Consider the following 19873-nt stretch of genomic DNA (forward strand, 5'->3'; position numbering starts at 1 on the left):
TGAAAAATCCAGTTAATCCACACTTGTAAACTGCCAGATTTTCCAAATCCACAATTTTAAAATTTCCACTATCATACTTTTTACTTACATACTTCCAAACCCCAACATTACTTCATTTGAAAGCTTCAGCCTTTCTAATTCATTTCGTGTTTTATTTTCGTTTGATTTATTTGAAATTATTTAAGTCATTATATCGTCAACACTTTCAAGTATCCAAACCATCGAACTTCCACCGCATTTTGGCAACTTTTTTAATTTATACTCAGTTACTCCCCCTTCTAATTTAAACCTCAAATCTTTTCTACTTCATGATTTGAAAAATGTAAAACCTGAAGACCGCACTCGTACTTATACATGTCTCAACTTCCCCACTTCTGCGTCTACCCTCCAAACATCTCTTCACACTTCCTCCACTCTCCTCAAGTTCCTATACACCGAATGCAAATATGGCGCCATTGTTGTGGACTCACTAGCCTCGTCTTCACATGGAAATACAAAAGGATTATTACATACGTGAGAGCCTAGTCAGTCCAGAACAGTGGCAACTCAAATTGGACGCCATATTTGCATTCGGTGTATAGTTCCATAATTCCACGCGTCCACTTTACCTAGGGGGGGGGGGGTATTACATGGCAACCTTCAGCCCCGTTACCCGGGCTAAGATTTCAGCCTGGGTTCCGCAAGAAATCGTCTAGAAAAGTAAGTCGCGATTACACGGAGAAGGTTTTGGCCCGGGCTGAAAATCCTAGCCTGCTTTCTGAAACGGAGATTTGGTCTTCAACCTAGGCAAACGAACTGAAATATTTTGCGAATGAAATACCAGCGCGGGCTGAAAAGGCAACGAAGCACTCGTAGTAAGGGTGTGTTCTAGGAAGCAATACGGCTGCAACGGAGAAAAGATTTCAATGGAATAAGGGCGATAAAATTAGGAATCTTATTCGATGCTTTGCTAATGTTGAAGCTAAAATGGAATACAACAACAGTGACTGCATTGCAGACAAGATTAAGCAGTAGGAAGCTGTTTGGGACGACTTGGCTCGGATACATGAAAACCCGTGAATCAAAGTATTGCACCCAATTTCACGTGTCCTTGGCTCCATTTTGATATATCAGTGATTCTATGCGCGCATTTTCATATTTGGCGCCCGAGCTTATATTTCGGCCCAGTTTGATATTTGTCATGTAATATGAACAATATTTCATTCTGCCCCCCCCCCCCCGGGCTAAAATTCGCCATGTCATCACCTCTCTTTATTTCAAGATACAGTCTATGAGCTGTTACTTGAAATGAGGCTTAAATTTGAAAAGGGTTCTCAAAACCGTCTTCCAAAAGTGGGAATATCGATTAAAAAAATTCGATCTTGCTTAGGAAGGGCTTACATAGCTTTGTTTTTTTGGGGTAAAACTTTCTTCAAGAACAACATTCACACGACAACTGCTTTAAGTTTGTCGTACTCAGAAGTCGCGAGAACTCTAGACGGTCGAGTGAGGATGAAATACGTCCTAAAATGCCCTAACTTGACGGCTTACACGCTGGAATTAAAACTTGACTTAAAATAGGAAAATCAGAGTCCCGTCATAAAGAATATGAGGAGCTAACCGATGTAAAACTCTTGTTTTACTTCCCAGCCCTGCAACTTCCCGTTTCAACAACTCACGGTTTCGAAGCGGCAAAACTATCAAATAAGATGTTGCCTATGTATCGAGTTAGGATTTCGAGTTGGATTTCGAGTTGGATTTTCGAGTTGGATTTTCGAGTTAGGATTTTCGAGTTGGGATTTTTTGGCGGGATTTTCTAAGGGAAATTTTTAGAATCAGACACAACAAAAGGCAAATATATAAATCCTGTAATCCCACCATGTTTTTAAGACCGACAAATGGCACCAATGCTGCTTTACAGTGCTAGTAGTTTATGTATGACAGTCCAGCTCACTTTTGTAAATTAATCAATCAGCTCAGTGAAATTTTTAAAAAAAGATTTTTTGCATCTAAATCCCGTTAAAAAATTTTCCCAATTAAAATTTACAAGATACGGAACACTGTTTGCCATAATTTTTTTATGGCTGTTACAGAAACATTTTTTAGTTTTACTTTTTTATGTTTGAAACCATATGGAAATGATGATCTTTGTTTAATCACTTTCACCAGAGTGTGGTGAGGGTCGCACAACAGAGCGAGGCTCCAAATTAAGTGCGCCCTATATCCCACCCATCCCACCCCAGGGGAGGACATCCATCACACAGTAATCTCGTTGGTCCGGCCGGGGCTCGAACCCTCGACTTCCCGCACAACAGTCCAGCGCTCTATCCATTGAGCTAACCGGGAGGCGGTTCAGGAGGATGATCAATCCTGTCATCATATTTTTTCTTGGTTCTTTTTTCATAGCATAATCTAAAATCTTTTTCCAGGTAAGTGTTAACGATTTTTTTGTCTTTGCGTGTTATCTTATTTTCATGTACAAGTGTGATTCTCTTTTTCGTTCCGTTTATGATCTGTCTCATAGTATCTTTGTTTAAGTATTCGGAATTTTCAACATTAAGAGAAAATCCTTTTACTTTGCAAACGATTTTTTCATTGGATGTCATATAACTATACGACTTAGGTCCAGAGCCACACCATTCAGTAATGTATGCTCCTTTTAATTCGTCGGTTAAATCACCGAGACTATCACCTGTTTCGATACTTACGCCGTCATTGCAATCGACATACCAACAACTGTCTGTGTCATAGCCTAATACTATTTTAGAACATAGCTAGCAGAGTCGCGCAATCAAATTCATTATACGTAAGCGTGCTCAAAATCCCGATAGTGCACGCTGATAGCGTCAGCAAATCCGACTTCGCCAGAAATTTTTTTTTCGCGCGAGCGGCCATTGCTAGTGCGGGGAAAAATAAGACATTTCGCGACAATAATGGATACAAACAGAAACTCGGCCTGCTAGTCCGAAAACGAAGACAATGTTTCGACCTTTTCCCATGGGCTAGAGTTCTTAAATGAGGCAGAAAAAGAGAAAAACAAAGGAAAAGGAGACTCGGCATCAGCGCCGTCACGATTCGCTTCAACTGATATTGTTGTCCGTTTTTCGCGTCGCATTTGATGCACAATTCCACCGGCTATGTTCTAAAACAATTGGTTCATGCTTTCACCTGTGCACTATCGAGTTATGGAGCACGTGGGAAGTTTGGAGAGCACTCAAGAAGCTAGAGTTGCCCTCGGCTATCGCCTCGGGCAACTCTTGCGCTTCTTTCGTGCTCTCCAAACTTCCCGCGTGCTCCATAACTCGATAGTGCACGCTAAAGCATGAACCAATTGTTAAATAGTCATTTTTTGGCCAAGAATAATTCATGAGTTCGGTAAAAATTCTTACTTTACTTTCACTATCAAACTCTAATTCTGGATAGAACACACCGTTCCCATATTCTAATCGGCAAGTACTTAGAGAGCTATTATTATTAGTGGCATTTAGTTTGAAAGTATCAAATTTATAGGGATTTTCTGCAATATTAAGAGTCTTATTTCTCTGTAAATAGACAAAGACAGCTTTTGCATTCTCAACACTAGCTGAAATTTGATAAGAACCACTATTTCTACGAGGAGGTGAGACCTGGTACATCTCTCTTGGATAAGTCCACTTGCTCGGTTTCTGAAACTCTCTTACGTATTTACTCATTAATTCAATTTTTGGCACCCATAAGAGAAATCTGTCTATGACAACTCGACCATTTTCACTACTATTACCAGCAAGACCAGTTGACATTAGTAATTCATCATCTTTTGAGCTACAATGAATATATGAAGTTCATATATTTTGAACTGCGGTATTAGATACGTATGATGCACGATCCTCGCAGTAGATAGCGCTATTTAGTATACTAAAACAGTGGATAGCGTTGAAGGCGCGCTCTGATTGGCTACTCAAACTCCGAATATCCTTTGCTATTTACCTCCGAGCAACTCGGGAAAAAATGGCGTGCCGGTTTGCATCCGTGACAAGCGAATAAATCACTCAAATAACGACGAAGCAGTCCCTGAAAACACAGAAAGCGACTAAATTTGGTTTGGCCGTGTTTAAAGATAATGGTAACCGGGAGTTTATCGATAAAAACCAATGAAAAAGGTTTTGTTTACAAATGCAAATTAATCTTGCGTAACCTCACTTGTTCACTTGAAAATCAAAGTTAAATGGTATTTTTCACAGAATGGTTTCAAATACAGAAAGAGTTTGCAACACCATTTGAAGAAATGTCGCCACCAGAGCTAAACAAATGTCTTCAGAAATTTTATCTGTCAGCGAAAAAACGAAACTGCAGGTTTTACAACAAAAAATCACTTACCGCGATCCGAGCCGCGTTGGATCGTTACGCGCGGGAAAATGTTGGAATCGTTGCTGGAATTTATGAATTAAAATCAGTTTTTGGTGGAGTATATTATCTCACTGTTTTAGTATATACTAAAACAACTATTCACCTCAGTGTCGGTGGTTAGCGGTGAATATTTACCTCGCCGCTTCGCGGCTCGGTAAATATCCACCACTAACCACCTCTACTTCTGTGAATAGTTGTTAATTATGCAATAGCGAAAATCAGACCTGAAAAAAATTAGGCCTGTACGGGACTCGAACCACGGACCTCTGCGATACTAGTGCAGCGCTCTACCAATTGAGCTAACAAGCCAACTGGGAGCAGGCCGTTAAGTTGATTCGTAATAAACCCGTGAAAGTGATAAATGAGATACAATGAATATATGAAGCTCATATAATATCGTTCATATAATAATATAATATCATATAATATAGGCTTGAAAGGCTCGATAGCTTTATTTGCTTTTTACAAAGGTTCGGTAATAAGTGAAGAAAACAAAGATTCATCATCATCAAGTTCTGTAAAAACTGGTACGATATAGACCACGATCCCATAAGCTTTTAAGGAAAAATTAACATTCATATAATATACAGGGTCCAGTTGTTCAAAGGTCGTTTAGCACTAATTTTTTTCAGGTCTGATTTTCACTATTGCTCAAATAGTGCTTTACTGCGAAGGATCGTGCATATATACGTTTCATAACCGCAGTTCATATATATGTTTCATATGTTTGTTGTTGTTAGATTTATCATCTACGGGTTTATGTCGAATTAATTTGATGGCCTGCTCCCAGTTGGCTTGTTAGCTCAATTGGTAGAGCGCTGCACTAGTATCGCAGAGGTCAGTGGTTCGAATCCCGTACAGGCCTGAAATTTTTTTCAGGTCTGATTCTCACTATTGCTCAAATAGTGCTTTACTGCGAAGGATCGTGCATATATACGTATTCATGATATTATATCTAAACATTAATATCTTCAAATTGTTTTTTATACTTCGGATCATTTAGATTTACAATTGGACTATTATCTACTACATAACTATCCATACTACCCATAATTGCTACTAAATGCTGTCTATCAAAGTTACCTGATATTTTATACCTTGCCCTTTCTCTTACTGACATATACATTTAACCTACACAGAAAAATTTTTAACACGCTGATTCAAGACCATTATTGTGCAAAACATGTTTCTGTAACACCCATAATTTTTTATGGAAAGCGGGTTTCTGTTTCTGTAACTGCCATAAAAAATTATGGCAAACAGTGTTCTGTATCTTATAAATTTTTGCATTGCTTGTGACAGAATTTCACAAGTTTCTCTTGTAATACAGAAATGTTGCTTGCATTGGTGGTGCAAATATCTCAGAAGGGATATTTGGGATGTAATCCCGAGTGCATGTTACATTCTTTCGCAGAATGCAACTTGCAGCTCTTTAAAGAAAATTAGTTTCATCATTGTCTTCCGGCATATCGCCTGGTGAATGGCGTAGATCAAAAGCTAAGAGCATGGCGGGAATTTCGCCCGCATGGGTACAGAACCAGAAATTAGAAAATACTATTCCGTCGACACGCCAAAATTTTGGAAATCCAACCCAGAATTTTGATTGAATGAAATGCGCCCGATCTTTCAAATACCAGTAATTGTATTATCCCTCTTTCTTCTACAGATTAGGAAGTACATTTCTCGTGCACCTTTCTATTTTATTTTTATTTCCAATTTTAGTCCTCTCACTTTCTTTTTGTTTCAAGTTACAGTAATAGGGTGATAGACATTTGATGGTTTGGAATGAAGCGTTGATTGTGCCAAAGCACTGGGGAAACTCAGCTCTCCACTTCCAAAATTCAGTTACTAGAACCCTCTAAAATTTTGAGTCTTCTCACTTCAAAACGCCAAGGCTATACACACTTATTACTAATTTACTTTCACCCTTCAAAAGGCTATCGCTTTCAAAGCTTATCACCTTGGTATCATCCCTCCATGCTCCTACGATTCCTTATTTCCAAGTGTCCACGCGTCCACTTCGTTTTCTTTCCTACACTCTTAGATGGAATTTTCATTTTTAAAATTGTTTTCATTCCTTAAGGATTTCGTTGCTATGGGCGATGAAACTTAAAACGTGATGTTTTTCAAAACAAATTCACAAAAATTGAAAAATTAGTTAAAGGTACTTAATTTAACTATTCTTAGTCTAAGCTTGTTAAGTTTCAATTTGTATATTGCGATTTTCTTCAAGAACAATACACAAAAAACATGGATACTCTAAACAGCCGAGTACATTATTATCGGTTTCAGCGATCGGCGGAAATCGCAAAAAGATGGTCCCGCTTTACTACATGGCTTATATTCCTCTCCAGTCAGAGATGATTGTCCATCTCACTTATTTTCTTAAAAGTCACAAGTTTCCTTAGCACCTACAGGGAAGGTAGCTTTAATTAACAAAAAGATAAGTACAATGGCAGTTCATAACTTGAGCATATTTGGTCTCGATGGTTTGATTGAGTTATTGTTATTCAAAGTTTCTTCCCCTTGCAGAAATTGGTTTATTGGTTTTATATTTTTAAAACATATCGGCGGTCTGTGTCGTATGAGGTTTTAACTGAACTAGCCTTATGGTTATATTCGCTAAATTAAAACTCTCTCTTTCGTCGTCTGTACCATTCTTTCAACGCTTGAAAAATCGAGTTAATCCATACTTAAAAACTGCCAGATTTTTTCAAATCCACAATTTTAAAATTTCCAATATCAAACTTTTTACTCTAGGCTCTTATATACTTCCAAACCTCAACATCATTTCACTTAAAAGCTTCGGCCTTTCCTATTCATTTCCTGTTTTGTTTTCGTTTGATTTATTTCAAGTTATTCAAGTTATTATATCGTCCACATTTTTTATATATCCAAACCATCGAACAAGCACCGCTTTTTGGCAACTTTACCAATTTACACTCAGTTTCTCCCCCATTCAAATTTAGATGTCGCCTTTAAATATTGTATAGAAAGGGCGCAATATTAACTTTAATAGCTAACACAATTACTGGTAACCCAGTAGTTTACATTGTGGGCTTTAAACAAATAATTCAAATTGAACATAACATTGTTGAGAATCCCAACTGGCCGGAGGCAAACCAGTTGGCTATTTGCAAGAATGGCCGAGGATTTGAACTCGGAGCCACCGTGAAACAAATCCACTGGTCAGGGCGGGACTCGAACCCGGTAGCGACGGATTGCGAGTCCGACACGCTGACCACTCGGCCACGCTGCCTCCTAATATAAATAAGGAATTCAAATTCATTCATCTCAAATCTTTTTCATTTCATAATTTTGAAAAATTTGAAACCTGAAGACCACACTCGCACTTATACACGTCTCGAATTCCTCACTTCTGTTTACCCCTCCCAAAGTCTCCTCTTCACTCTTTCCCAACTCTCCTCAAGTTCCTAAGTTCCATAATGCCATGCGTTCACTTTACTTTAAGGATACATTCTTTTCATTCCACTTCGATGAGCTGTTGCGTGAAATGAGGCGTAAATTTGAAAAAGCTTCTCAAAACCGTCTTCCCTGAAATGGGAGGATCGATTAAAAAATTCGAGTCTGCTTAGCACGAGCTTACATAGCTTTAGTTGTTTGGGTGAAACTTTCCTCGAGAACAACATTCACACGGTGAAACTCTTTGAAGTTTGTCGAAATTAGAAGTCGCAAGCCTCCAAACGGTCGACTGTGTCGTCATGCTACTCTACCATACAGTCTTTTATAATGGCAAACTTTTATTAAATGAAAACTAAACTTACTCGGTGATGCACTAAACATGTGAGAAGCTTAACAGTACAAAATTCCTGTTGCATTTTCCCAACACTGCAACTTTCAGTTTCAACAACTCACGGTTTTAAAGCGACAAAACTATCAAATAGAATATATGACTTGACAGATCCTCGACCAACGGCGCGGTTAGAGGGAACTTATTATTCCTGATGTTTTGTTGTATGAACGGCAGATCTAAGAGCCCCCTAGGCATAAAATATTCCGCGCACTAACGAGAACGCCCTCAAATCGAAAGACGAGGAAATGAAGCATAAAATTTGAAAAAGCTTCTCAAAACCCTCTTCCGAGAATGGGAATATCGATTAAAAAAATTCGAGTCTGCTTAGTACGAGCTTACCAGCTTTAGTTTTTAGGGTGTAACTTTCTTCATTCGAGAACAGCATACGCACCGTAAAACTCTGAGGTTTGTCGTATTTGGAAGTCACGAGAACTCTAGACGGTCGAGTTAGCATAAAATACATGTTGACTCGTCCTAGCTAGCTCAGTGACGGCTTACACGCGGGCCGGGATGCTGTAGTTTAAAACTTGACGTGAAATCGGTTAAGACCCATCTTAAAGAACGTGAGGAGCTTACCGGTACAAAACTCTTGTTTCATTTCCTGGCACTGCAACCTCCGGTTTCAATAACCATCACAGTTTCAAAGCGGCAAAACTATCAAATAGGATGTACGACTTGTCCGATGCTCGACAAATAGCTTGATTACAGCGGGCTTATTATTCCTGATATTTTGTTGTATGAACGGCAGATCAAACGGAATGCACTAGACGCGAAATATTCCGCAATAAACACGAACACCTTCAAATCGAAAGACAAGGAAAATCTTACGCATCACTTGATTGAATAGTTGTCAATCATATCCAATGTTATGCCCTGGTTAGCATTTTCTCTTCTCACTGAATTAATCAAAGTTCAACAAGATTAACGTGGAGGCCGTCTGCTCTTTAGAGAGAAGTAGTTCGTTGTTATTCCTAATTTTTGTAACTGGATGGTATAATCTCTTCCCTGAAAACGAACGTTCTACCGACTCCCGGTAAATTGAACCCTGAAAAAAAAAACATGAAAAATTGTGTTCACTGTATATTTATGGTATTTTGTATCATTTTAATCATAGTATAGCAAAGGCAGGTAGTACAGAAAATTATGAGAGATGGATTGTACCAGCAGAGCTTAAGGGATGGTGTACAGAATGCTCTGCTGCTAAATGTACCCAAGGAAAACTTAACTGCACTAAAACGTAGTGTGAAATGATGAAGGGCAAAAGGAAGACATAATAAAACAAATATGAAGTAAAGCAAAATGGTAGTTGGGGCGAATATCAAGGGTTATAGGCTATCAAGGGTAAAATAGCGGGAACATTATCGCGGAAAAGAGGGAATATCATGACTTTGAGTCGAGTTAACACGGCGAAAATCCAGTTAGTGAGTGCTCCAGTTATCAAGAGTCCATTGGGAAAGTGGAGTAAGTAGAGTGCCATTTTATAAAGTGCGATTTTATCTGGTGAGTACTCAGCGGACAGCTACCTCTGCAAGGCTGCATATGTTAAAAAAAAATTGTGACCGGCTAGAAACCTCACAGCAAGCCTCCATTGATGGAACAAGTTGCAGTTAAACTGATGAGGATTCGTTAGAAAAATTAGGAATTAAGATTCAAAATGTATAAAAACTGGAAACAGTCACAAGAAATATTGATGTTTTAACTCCAAGAAGACGTCATTTTGGATCGTATGATGAATTCTGTGGCATCCGTAGGGCGTCACACGATCATGCATTGCGGCGCGTTCAAATAGCCTATACCAGTTTAGCCTGTGTACAGCCGCCCAGGCCCCTCATAAAATCGGGAAGGGGGGCGTCTGTGATTTACCGTTGCTAATCGTGTCTGGGAATAACTTTGCATAGATCAAAAATCTGCTTTCCGCTGACCAAAATTTTCGTGGTTCGTCTCAACTCATTCCGATTTTCAAAATAGCGGTCAATGTTACTACTTTTCATCGAGCAATTGAGAGTGTTTGTGACGTTTTTAAAATTGCTTCACTCTATACCGAGCAAGAAAATGTCTTCAAGCCCTTTTTGAAGGAAAAGACGTGTATGCAAGTCTTCCCACTGGATACGGGAAATCATTAATCTTTTATGCAGCCCCAATCATCGCCGATGAGCTGTTCTCGCGTCCACAAGGTAGTAGTAAAACAAGTGTTTACTTTCGATTGGCTTGGCCATTCAACAGTCACTTGAATGCATGTCTTCTTCTCTTCGACTCTGCGAGAAGCAATCGGCGATAAAGGAGGAACCAGGTCAGGGAACAAACCAGCATTGCGTTTTTCTTTACATGGTGCCGAAGAAAGCGGTAATGTCTCAGGTGATTGTTTCGAAGTTCGCAGATCCTCTAGTGCGACACGCTTTGTAGCTTGTTCTTGGCAATCGTCCGTAATGCTTGAACAAGGAGTAGGATTCGCTTTAACGGGTGACAGGAAAACGGAAGAATAATATTTCGAGCTGATAACTTTTCGAATCATAGAGTTCACTACACAATGATTCGTCAAAAGAGCCCTTCGTTTCTTTAAAGTCGACAGGTAATTTTTACAAATGTAAGCGGAATCTATAGACACTTCACACTCCAGCGACTGCAACTCCTCCCGGACGTTAAAACTAGAGCTCTTCCGTCCATCAACAAGATTTTTATCTGAATTCTGAACGATGTTTTTCCCACAAAGAACACACAAACTCACCGCTAATTAGCGCACATGTTATTGTGAGAACAATGTGTACTTTGAGACAAGGCTTCACATTTCAGAACTCAATTCCCCGCGAAATTGATAGCCAATCGAAACCCGTGGTTCACATGATATAATGATCTACGAGTAACAGCCAATGAGATCAATTTCCGCTTATTCCGTGAAAAATCACGTGGTGCCCAAACACGATTAGCAATGGTAAATCACAGACGCCCCTTTCCCGATTTTTTTGAGGGGATGGGGCGGCTGTACACAGGCTAAAATCAGTTTCGATTTTTTCTCACGCTCAATTCTTCATTCTAAACCATTTTTACTTTAAATATTATTATTGGTTGATTTAACGACGATTAGTTTCAACGGTGGAGGTTTCCTCTACGGCAAGAATCGACTTAACCTTAAGTACGAATCGACTGCATTTGGATATGAAAAGACTGGGTACGAAACGACCGGAAACCGGGTAAGGAATGCGCACACAGGAACAGTGGGCTATTTCTTTCGTCTATCCCAGTCTCCGTTCAGAGTCACGTCACTACGGCCCCACATTTTCTTGCAGGAAAATATTTCCAGCAAACATCTTGCTACAACAACTGCGCATTTTCAACTCGTAAAAGTGTTTTATTAAATAATGTTCTTAATCTTGGTTTTTAAAAATTTTTTATAAGAAATATAAATATTGATGGGGATGCATATTGTATTTCACTATTTCCTTTTCCTTCAAATATACTGCTAATCTTCAGGACACTCCTTCAACATCTGTTCAAACTTTTCTCGTTTCCAGAACCTTCAGCCTCTCTATTACAACTAGGCCGAAAGTTACACACGATCATTACACTGCGCAGACTCACATGCTGTTACCTTCCTGGAAAACAGTGGCAAAATGGGTGCGCATGCTCCGCTACGCAAGCCATTTGAGCCTTCGCGGCTACGATTCTTAGTCTGCAAACATAAGCTGACATGTGTTTTCCGCCGAAAAAACCAACATTTTCTCCTGTGGGTTTGTCTATAGAGGAGGCGATGATAAGAAACGCGAAGGAAATTAACAGGTACTACGAACTTCGTAGCCATGTGCTTCTGTGCTTCCTCGATTTCACTGTATTCACAACTGTTCCAAAAAAATCCTTTCTTGTTAAGTGAGATATGTGATGAAGGAAGTTCGACAGAAACTCTACTGAAAACGGCAACCCTTTCTGTTTTGGCTAAGGCTTATCCCGCGAAATGAAAAAAAACTAGTTACCAAACATGCGCAGTCATTTTGTGGCTGTGTTCTTTTCTGGCAAACCTTTTGACTTGTGGGGGTATGTATTACTTTATGCCAAAAAAAAAAAAAGAATGCCATGGCGAAGGATAGACTAAATTTTGAATACCTATAGCTCAGGACAATCACTTAGAAGTCATATTTCGGTCTTGTCTACATTTCAAAACCGATCGATCTTTCTAAAGAGACATATTCCTAGGCAAAGATTTCCTTTGTCTCATTTTCAAACATTAATATATCAGTACTACAAGCAACCTCTACAACAGAACAACATTCAAAAAAACAAAAACAACAAACAACAACTACAAAAAACACAACACTGCAATAACTTTTCGAACGGTTAACATAAACAGTTTCTCGCCAATAAACATAACATTTAACATCAATTTATGATTTTTTTTTGTTTCTTTTAACAATTTGCCAGCAATCCACTTTCTTCTTGTGACTTACAGACTCAAACAGACTCAAACAGCTTACAACTTTGTTGTGTCACTCTTAAACGCGACGATCAACAACGTCTTACGAAGCCGGATATTTCCATTAGGTACTAAATCTGAAGCACATCTTTCAGGTCATACACCGAAGCCTAATTTGAAGGCCAGCTCCACAGCACTTCGGGGTACAGACTGATGGTGGCACACATACATACAACTCCTTTCGATGTTCCCCTGAAAATAGGCGCCTAAAGAGCAGAGAGTCGTTCTTGTTATCTAACAGCCAAAAAGTATCAAAAGGAGATGCTAATATATCACAAGAGGGCAATGCTTTTTCTCAAACAAATCAATCAATGTATCGATCCATCAATCAATATTGACTAGCCAGTTGGCAGATCACATAATCACACAAGAACCAACACTGATAAAGACCTGCATCTATGACGGACCGACCACAGTTATGACAAACAATTCCTTGGGTTCTTTGTAACCTGGAGAACTTTATTACCAAACATTGCGTCTATGCTCAAAAGCAAGGCGTGTTGAAATGTCAATGGTTACATCAGAACGTATGTTTATAAAACCCCAACAGGTCGCGAATTTTGTCGGGTTTGTGAACTTACCCTATCACCCAGTATTTTAGGACAGAAGGAAATTTCTTCTGCTCTGTGGAACTCTCTGGAGTCCTGTGAAACAGTGCGCCATGGTCAACCACTCCCTGCATTCCAGAAGAAGTGAATCGAGTACGGCTGCCACCCTGTTTTGAACACTGTAATCAAAACAATTAACATATTTCGATTGCGTTGTGTCTGGACGAATAAGCTGATAAGAATTTTTAAAATGCTTGACCTATTTGTGAGAACAGAAGGGATTGAAAGGAAAAAGTATAAGCCTATCACCTCCTTGACTCTATCAATTAGGGGCTTAATTTGTGATGTGGCTGAAGAGACCAGTGTTTTTTGGTGTTCATTACACTGCTAGAACGTCAGTAAGGTGGTGTTCAACTCACCTGTTTGTAGTAGGGTGAAAACAGCCTACGAATGGACAGACATGTTTAGTGAAATGAGTTCACCACCCTCAGCCTGAACTCTTCCATTGAGGAAGGACGTGTCTCCATTGCTTGGACACACCACAATACCTTGAAATGACTCCCAGCTGACGTAGTTAAACAGCGTGTTCTCTGCACCACCTGTTAATCTGATAGAACAAGATTGACAAATCGGATAGAACAAATGAGAAATCTGATATAACAAGATTGACAAATCGGACTCCCGCGATGTTGTAATCACTCGTATGATTGCGGACTGAATTGGACTCCAATCAGTCCTATTACCATCAGAAACTACTTCTACCACAGAGAGTAGGAACTTGATAACTTCATTGTGTCTATATCCTTAATTTTGGAAACAGGCGAAACATTTCGGCGCAAAGCGTCCATTTTTTGCTTGAGTACAGATTAGCTTACAATGCGTCGAAAACGATGAAGTTATCACGTGACGTTCAATGAGTGGGGAGACTCGCAGCCCTTTCACCTTTCGATGACTAAGTTAAATTTCCTTCTGGCAATGTTGAAGTATAAAAAATTGGCATATAAGACAGCCATATAATAAACATTTTATTAACCGAGCTACGTCGGTCTGTATGGGAGAATCTTGATCTCGGTGGCTGGTACAGACCTCGCTGCGTTCGGTCCATACTGGTGACCTCGGTCAAGATTCTCCCATACAGACCTCCCGCTCGGTTAATAAGAACTAAATAATGTTTTGCTTCCGTGCATCCCCGATTGCGTAAAGATTTTGATTGCGTAGATGCAACAGACAGTGGAAATGAAACACAACGCCGCATTTTTGCGTAATATTGTGAATTGAATAATAACATATTTTTTTCCATATTTCCCGGATATTTGGAATACAGGCATGCACGGTCATCATGTCCGACCAGGCCAAGCGTTTGCCAGTCAAATGCTAAAATTTACCGGACATTTGTCCGATGACCGACTGTTATTTGCAGGCTTGCATCTAAATTATGGTATTTTTGTTGATTTTATGCTAATTTATGATAATTGTTATCTAATTGTTAAATCATATCGCCCTAGGAAACTTCACTGTGCAGAAGAATCGTAACTGTTTCTTGGAAAATTGCAAAAAATTGTCGTACTGAGTAATTGTTAGATTGCATTTATGGGAAATATTGAAAAGGTTTTAGAAACCTTGATATGTCAATTACAAAAGCGAACGATCTAGAGTTTTCTCGCCATTTCTATTCAGAATGGGGCCGTGGAAGAGCTAGCATATCGGTGTTTGAGCTACAATATACATCATGTTGGTCAATGCGCTCCGACGACAAGGTTTGAATTTCAAGGGTTCAGTAAAGCCAATTTAATACCTTATCAACACATCACCTCAATTATTTAGTACAGATCACTTGCAGTTGCAGTTTCTTTCTCCAGCAGCTTCAATCAATCAATCAATACTTTATTTACCCACGTAACGTCAAGGAGCTCATAGAGCTCGTTCAAAATACGTACGTGTCTCTAAGATTAAGAATCTAAAAAACCTAATACATACTGTCAAGACCTAATTGATTAGAATTTGAAATAACTAACAATTAACATTAACAACAAACTTATGTATGAACTGCGGTTATGAGACGTATATGTGAACGATCCTTCGCAGTAAAGCACTATTTGAGCAATAGTGAAAATCAGACCTGAAAAAAATTTCAGGCCTGTACGGGATTCGAACCACTGACCTCTGCGATACTAGTGCAGCGCTCTACCAATTGAGCTAACACGCCAACTGGGAGCAGGCTATCAAATTAATTCGACATAAACCCGTAGATGATAAATCAAACAACAACAAACTTATGTATGAACTGCGGTTATGAGACGTATATGTGAACAATCCTTCGCAGTAAAGCACTATTTGAGCAATAGTGAAAATCAGACCTGAAAAAAATTTCAGGCCTGTACGGCTTTACTGCGAAGGATCGTTCACATATACGTCTCATAACCGCAGTTCATACATAAGTTTGTTGTTGGTTGATTTATCATCTACGGGTTTATGTCGAATTAATTTGATGGCCTGCTACCAGTTGGCTTGTTAGCTCAATTGGTAGAGCGCTGCACTAGTATCGCAGAGGTCAGTGGTTCGAATCCCGTACAGGCCTGAAATTTTTTTCAGGTCTGATTTTCACTATTGCTCAAATAGTGCTTTACTGCGAAGGATCGTTCACATATACGTCTCATAACCGCAGTTCATACATAAGTTTGTTGTTGTTTGATTTATCATCTACGGGTTTATGTCGAATTAATTTGATGGCCTGCTCCCAGTTGGCTTGTTAGCTCAATTGGTAGAGCGCTGCACTAGTATCGCAGAGGTCAGTGGTTCGAATCCCGTACAGGCCTGAAATTTTTTTCCGGTCTGATTTTCACTATTGCTCAAATAGTGCTTTGCTGCGAAGGATCGTTCACATATACGTCTCATAACCGCAGTTCATACATAAGTTTGTTGTTGTTTGATTTATCATCTACGGGTTTATGTCGAATTAATTTGATGGCCTGCTCCCAGTTGGCTTGTTAGCTCAATTGGTAGAGCGCTGCACTAGTATCGCAGAGGTCAGTGGTTCGAATCCCGTACAGGCCTGAAATTTTTTTCAGGTCTGATTTTCACTATTGCTCAAATAGTGCTTTACTGCGAAGGATCGTTCACATATACAAATTAACATTAAGTTTGTACAATAAAATTCAAAGTCACTTAAATACAGGTATAAAATGGTGAAGCAATAGCTTAAATAATTTAAAACTAAGATTAAAAACTAAGTTTGTACAATGAAATTCAGAGTCACTTAAATACAAGTATAAAATGGAGAAGCAGCCAAAGTTTCAATGTTCTCAAAAGCTTCTTAAAAAGGTTGATATTATCGGCCAGTTTCACACTTGTAGGTGAACCATTCCACAGCTGTGCACACATATAAGTGAAAGATTTTTTCATAAAATTTAAATTAAATTGAGGTGCGTGCTTGTATTCTCTGTCTTAGGAAAGCAACTGCTTTTGACGTCTCTTCAATCATCCTATCTATATTTCACCTCCAAAACACAGCAAATAAACGCATGGCTACCTCGATCCCAAGGACGATGCATCAAAAGTTAAATGTTGAAGCTTTAAATTTACCAATGAAAGCAACTCTGTGAATCGGGTCTAATAGGCAAAAGGGTAGTAAATCTTTCATCTGTTTTGTCATCACTTTGTTAGTTCTCCACAAACTTATCTGAAAATTCCAGGAGCCAAACAAAGTCCCAGGAAGAAAAATGGAAAACCAGTGAAAACAAGATCAGTTGTATTAATGAATGAAATTATATCAAGAATCTGTTGAGAAGTTAAAAGAAAACCCCCAAAAAAATTGGCAAGCAAAATGAAGGCAAAAAAAAAACAATAAAATTGTACTAAAGAGTACTCTAACCCTGTAACTCCTATATATATATGAAATAAACAATTAATGTGACTTTTCCTTGCAATATCCATACATTATCTTGTAAGTAGGTGGTGAGAATACTCAAACAAATCAGGTAGAGGTTGTTATTTTCATCTCTAACACGAAATTCTTGTAAGTAATTTATACAGAGATGTGCAGCAGCAGAAGGAGAGAATTGACAATTAAATCTTTAGAGTTACAGAGTAAACAATGAAGAAAGGCTGAAAGTTTCTAGAGAAACTGTTTGGGGCTGCGTCGGTGGGAGAAACGAAATAATTTGGATATATCAACAAAGTTGAAATGGTAAATTGGCCACCGTAACGATTACAAAAGCTGACGTTTCGAGCGTTAGCCCTTCGTTGGAGCGAATGACAAAGGGCTAACGCTCGAAACGTCAGCTTTTGTAATCGTTACGGTGGCCAATTTACCACTTCAACTTTGTTGATATATCCAAGTTATAAACAATGAAGAGCTTTTTCAGTTGTTGATCATTTCCTTAATTCTCATTCAGAAATTCCACAAATGGAAATTGGTTTCCTTTTTGATTTCCCAATACCAAATTCATATAATTCTTTATTCACTGTGCCAGTTGTGACAAATGAAAAGCAGCAAAATCATAAGACAAAAAGACAACAATGCAAGCTGTTTTGTTTAGAATTTTGACTATGGTGATGCTATTTCACATTCAATAAATATTTTCTTTGTTTCTGTCTCCCTGCTTTCATGTAAGTTGAATCTTTCATTGACCTAATTTTATCAAAATCAACATTGAGTGCTATATTTATTATTAAGTTGGAAAACAATAGTTGTGGAACTTTAAAGCCCACCAAAACATTGACTTGGAAAAGGCTTAATTTAACCAATCAGATAATGTATTCTTTAAAAGTTTAATCAATAGGTGAATACATCATTGAATAAAATGTAGTTAGGAAGACACAGTACATGGCCAATGCATGCACAAAACCTTGCTAAGTTTTTCATATTATGCGCAAAAATAAACCCACTTAGGAGTGCATGTCTTAAGCACATTTTCGCTAATGGAGTCAGCTTGCTTTGTGCTGCATTGTTGTGGTGAACAAAAGTTTCCTGTTTCAAAATGCCACAGCTGAAGCATCAAATCTACTTTTGTTTGTTCAACATCTAAAGGATGTTATGGCTGTCCTTCCGATGAAACGTTGAAGTGACTCGTCATGATTCCACTGGTATAAGTTTGTAAAATATGCTTGTGAAAGTTTTTGAGAGGTGAATAATAAAGTCAAACACTTTATTTCTGGTTGATGTAAGATATTCCATACTCTTACATTGCAGTGTTCAATCTGGGTCATGTTTTTACAAATTGACACGGAATATTCTATTCTGATGCAAAATGAAATTACCGTGGAGTCATACTGACTTAAAAAAAAACCACAACAAACAAACAAAAACCAAAAAAAAAAAAACATGTCACTTCATATATAAATACTTCCAAAGCAGCACGCAATAATAAAGGAATGTGTGTGCTTACTATCCTGAAATGAGCACATAATATGACTAGCATTTCAGACTACGTGCCTATCGGTACATTTAATTTAATTTTAATTTAATTTAATTTAATTTAATTTATTCCATTTCACTGCAATTACATGGGAAAAATAAAACAAAAGAACACACAATAATAACAAATTAGGTTACATAACAAGGCAGTGGGGAAGACTAGAAGGGAACTGACGAACCATACGTGCTAGTCAACCCATTATGAAGAAAATATACGGATATATAAAAAACTTAATCAAGGTATGTAACTGGCTAGCTGCTAACTACCTATTTTGTGTCAGGCATTCCAAGCAAGTCCAAGAAAGACTGGAGCCTAGCTACTTAGACATTTTGCATATGATGCTTCACTGATGGATTGAAATACGGTCAAGTCGCCGACGGTTCAACTCGCCAACGCCAACTCACCGACGTATAAAATCAAGCAGAGACGTCGGCGAGTTGGTCCTCAATCCAATACAACTTATTAGAAGTTATACATGTAGAAATGTAAACGATCTTTAGTAAAAAAAAAAAACATTCTTTTTCTTTCAACAAATTCTATAAAGATCTCAACGCGAACAAAGCATGATAAACATCGCCAATTACTGTAGCAGCTTCAGACGCGAACGAGTTGTATTACATCCTCCGAGACCCAGGGGCTGTGGGTCGATTTCAAGTTAGGGCATGAAGAGCCCCTGGGGACATTGTCTTACAAGACTAGTTCCAAACGGTCGCAGTCGTTCTGCCATCTGATTGGTGCGAGAAATTCTTTGTTTTTTTCTGTCCAATCAGAGTGAAGTGTACTTTAGAGTCCTTTCATGTGTTTTAACACGGACATATACTAATAGCTCAGTTGCTCGCTATGTTTGCTTGGGCCGTGCGATAAAGATTTGCTTGAGGTGAAAAGTTTCAGTCTCAGCACATAATGTAAGAGAAATCGATCAGATTGTCCGCGAAAATCTTACCGGAAATTATACTGAATACTTTCGCAGGTATCACTAGAGAACGTGTTTTAAAGTTTGCGAGGTTTGTATACAACACGATGGTTGCAGTCATTGATATGTCGCTTTAAACCTTAAACTGGATTTGAGCTTAAATCTTTCTAGATTTTTTTAATAATTTGCTGTGACTGAAACTTTGCCAATCCCGTGGAGTTATTTCGTCGCACGGGCCACGCAGGTATGTCGAGCAACTGGCGCTTTCGCCTACGTAACTTTCTGCTTTCTGTGCGTGCCAAAATCTAATCTTCGCTTTGTAGTAAAGTCGTTCACAGTACGGCTTAAGTTCGT

At 38.6% G+C, this 19873-nt stretch overlaps 1 protein-coding gene across 1 annotated transcript in view; it reads right to left on the reverse strand.

Moving 5' to 3' along the window:
* Positions 1-9288, reverse strand: part of LOC111337328 (uncharacterized) — a 31950-nt gene extending 22662 nt beyond the window's left edge. The window contains exon 1 of the mRNA XM_022943608.2: positions 8756-9288. The gene's annotated coding sequence lies outside the window, so the exon portion shown is untranslated. The remainder of the gene's footprint in view (positions 1-8755) is intronic.
* Positions 9289-19873: the final 10585 nt, after the last annotated feature.

The sequence above is a fragment of the Stylophora pistillata genome, chromosome 9 (genome assembly GCF_964205215.1).
Source record: "Stylophora pistillata chromosome 9, jaStyPist1.2, whole genome shotgun sequence".
Taxonomy (NCBI): Eukaryota; Metazoa; Cnidaria; class Anthozoa; order Scleractinia; family Pocilloporidae; genus Stylophora; species Stylophora pistillata.